General features: G+C 37.9%; 1 long non-coding RNA gene across 1 annotated transcript; it reads left to right on the forward strand.

Moving 5' to 3' along the window:
* The first annotated feature begins 524 nt into the window (after positions 1 to 524).
* On the forward strand, positions 525 to 3,298 carry LOC107312235 (uncharacterized). The gene is made up of 2 exons (XR_014944250.1): positions 525 to 1,258; positions 1,860 to 3,298. It is a non-coding gene; the product is annotated as an uncharacterized LOC107312235 (long non-coding RNA).
* The last annotated feature ends 443 nt before the right edge of the window (positions 3,299 to 3,741 follow it).

Here is a 3,741-nt window from a genome sequence, read left to right on the forward strand (position 1 = left end):
GAGAAAGCATTATACAGACTTGCATTCAAATTCATTATCAGGCAGTGAGACTGATGACTCAGAGCTAGAAAAAAATGAAACAACCAAAGATCGTGTCTCAGTCAGTGCTCATAACAAACTTGAATTCCCATTTGCACAGCTCATCTACATGGGAATTACATTGCACGCTTAGAATCAATTTGCATATGCTGTTTCTACTCAGTCACACAACAAATAATGTATTAGGAGTGCATTTTAATGCGATGTATTACCATACAGCTTGAAATGCTGTCTTCTATCAATGTACTTTTCAGAGAGTGTGTGCATGCATGTGTGCATGTTCTTGCTTGCTCTTTCCCTCACTATTCCTGTTAAAGCAAGGAGGTCTTCTACCCTAGGGGCAAAAAAAGAGCTCCATTTGGGAACCACGGAGTCTGGTAAATTTAGTGGATAGATGGGCAAATTTTAAGTGAAGATTTATTTATTTTTTTCTTTTTTATTTTATTCTATTTTTTTTCCCTCTGGCAATGGGGAATTATCTAATGTGCAAGCAGATTTCAGAATCTGGGCCAGAGCCCCTGCCAAGACAGCCTCACGTGGTCTCCATCTGGCCCCATCATCCAACAAGATCAGACCCTTCATTAACTGCACCACTATGACCTCAGAGTCGATCAGCCCGAGTGGACCTGCTTTCTGGTTTTGCTGTAATGATTCACTAGTTCTGCACTTGCTAAATAACCCCAATCCCAGAATGTGCTGCATAATTACCTTATTTTTTGATCACTGGAAGGAAAAGCAAAAAATTACAAAAATATCTTTACTACATTTTCGGTGATCTGAAAAGTAGAGCTGCCTCCCCTCCCTGCCGAACCTAAGCCAGTAACTAAAAATCAAGTTCTCAGGATAAACCAACAAAGCAGCATGTTTAATCTAAGCCTCTGTCTTGCCATAGTGTTTGTTGGGAAATCCGGAGTTGCAAATTCACTGTAATATCTGCCTGCAGTTAAGGTCACACAATGAAAGATAATTAGGAGTCCTGAACCTAAAGGCATCACTTCTTAAAATATTGCCCAGGAAAACAGCCAGGGGTTAATTTTAATTCATCATTAACTGGCTGGAACAGAGTACAGTTTACTTATCGTGTATGTCGACCAGTTCCCTACTGTAATGTTGTCTCATTACTTATGTTCTTTTCACAAAGCAAGTAGTAGGTTATCACTTCATTACATGGTGCTTGATTCTGGAACAAGAGGAATTAGCCTTAAACATCATCCCAGAGGTAAGGAGATGCAGAATTAAGTAATGTCACGTAATATTTGGCTGCACCAAATTGCACAATATACAATAGGAAAATAACCTGAAGGGAAACTACAGGAAAGCTGGGGAGGGACTTTTTATAAGGGCACGTGGTGACAGGATGAGGGGAAATGGTTTTAAACTGGAAGAGGGTGGATTTATACTGGATGTTAGGAAGAAATCTTTACTGTGAGGGTGGTGAGACACTGGAACTAGGTGATCTTAAACGCTCCTTCCAACCCAAACTGTTCTGTGGTTCTATGATTCTGTGAACCTTCAGAAGGAGGAAATACATGGATAACACTTAAAAATATCAGATGGTATGCACCAACTGCAGAGTCCATTTTCTCCTCTTTTCTTCTTGTATACTGGTTGCTGTTTACGTGGGATTTTAATATCACAGTGGCACATGGTATACCTGAATTTTAGGGTCATTTTTTTAAAAGCATGGTTGCAGGGTTTGCAAGCATAAGTCAAGAATTATGTGTATCAAATCTAACTGAAAAATTGTTTTTAATGCTTTAAAACAAACTTACATGAGAAATGGCCTGTTGGTTGCATATATAATGTTTTCTTTCCCACAGATTGAAGCATATGGGGTTTAACAGCTACACTAGCAACAACACATCCATTCTGCACATATGGCACAATGATGTGAGCAGCACAGAGCTAGGACACTACAAGGAAGATGAAGAGTGGTTTCATTTAATCATGATCACATAAAGACATGAACAGCAGGACTGAAATGTTTGGGTAGAAACGTCAGTGGGAAGGCTGTATCCTTGCTAGTTCTCACTACATTAAACAGAGAATGAGGAGAAAAACCACTGTTGGACTTTTTGGGGATGCTGAACTCCCACTCTTGAAAGACGAGAAAAAAACAGAGAAGAGAATGCAACACATTACAATTACTTCTTTACCTAGATGCTGAATTGAGGCCTGCAGTTTTGCAATGTGAAATTTTTTCTTCTACACTAATATCTGTAAACAAGAAGACTGGATGGCCTTTACTTGATGAAAGACCACATTTGTAAGAATGAATGTTTTTGAATAGGAAATAGTCAAGAAAATTCCTCTAGCTCCAGAACCGAGTCAGAGAGAAGTGATATAGACTTTCTGCAGAAACAGAAAGGTACTTTGTGGAAAGAGAGTGCCTAATTTCCCAATTTACTTCTAATCTATTGACCAAGTTTAAGGAAATCATGCAGTGTGAAATGTCAGATGATTCTGCTCTCTTGTCCTATGCAAGAGCAAGTTCTTCAAATGAAGCCATTCAAAACTTAGTTCAAATGTAATAAAAATTGGTTATTCATTATCCAGATAAAGTTCTGGATGTTTAAAATGTGCATATGTGTAAGGGAAATAAATGAAATAATGGTTATTTTGCCAGTATCTCCTTTGCAGCTGGTGGAATGTAATGAACTGAGTATCCTTAAAAACCTAAGTGATGCAAAATATACTTGTACTGATTTATTTACATGTTCTTGTCCAGGCACCTATGTGCAAAGGAAAATTATGTGGTTTATTTAAAGTGGTCTAGAAAAATTTTAAAAAGACTGATAACTTACAAAAGAAATTTCAAGTTTTCTCCAGTTTTATCTCACAAAACAGAGGGTTGTCAGTATAAAGGTGGTTAAGGTCAGTTCATACTGATTAATTACCAAATGTTTGTTTTCCTGCTCATAGAAGAAGGAAATTATGTCTGCTGGTTTTGGCAAGTCATGCCACTTCAGAACAGGTTTTACTTTCTTTCTAGAAATTCATTCCATCCCTAATGAGTTATTAATCAGAAATTAGTGGACTACTATAAGTCTGTGGGAGATGAGATGAAGACCGGTGGAGATACCTTTCATCCCATTTTCCTTCTTTTATGGGGCCTCAGCTTCTTTTATAACAGTACACTATTTAATAGCCACTGCTGCTTTAGCCTCTAAGTTCAAAAGACCTATAAATTTCTTGACTCTGCTTATCTGTCATGGAGCAGGAGTGCTACAATAAAATATGGTAATAAATTAATGATCAATAATAGCTGACAAGGTTCCTTCTTGATCTGCCCTGTGAGACAGCCTGAGCAGCTGGGCCATGGGAGGGCTTGTGCTTTGTTTCAGGGGATTACAAGGCAAAGCTGATGTTTCTGGGTTCTGTCCTAAACTGATACTGCAGATAAATTTTTCATGGCACAAACTGTTATTTCACAGCCTTAACTTCTCAGCAGCTGAACTCAAAGGAGAAAACCTAGAGAGGTGAGAACTTCTATTATTATTATTATTTTTTCACAGTGGGTTGTTAACTTTGGAATTTGGTTACAACTGCTTGAGCACCAAAACTATTCATAGCTGCCACTATTATTACTGTAATTAACATAACTTTTAGCCAATCTGCAGCCAGTTAACAGGTTTTTATTAGTGATGGGATATGTTTCCTTAGGAGGAAATGAAGAGACATTTCAGCACATTCTCTTTTAAT

The sequence above is a fragment of the Coturnix japonica genome, chromosome 3 (assembly GCF_054131305.1).
Source record: "Coturnix japonica strain WE chromosome 3, WE-NBRP24, whole genome shotgun sequence".
Classification (NCBI taxonomy): Eukaryota; Metazoa; Chordata; class Aves; order Galliformes; family Phasianidae; genus Coturnix; species Coturnix japonica.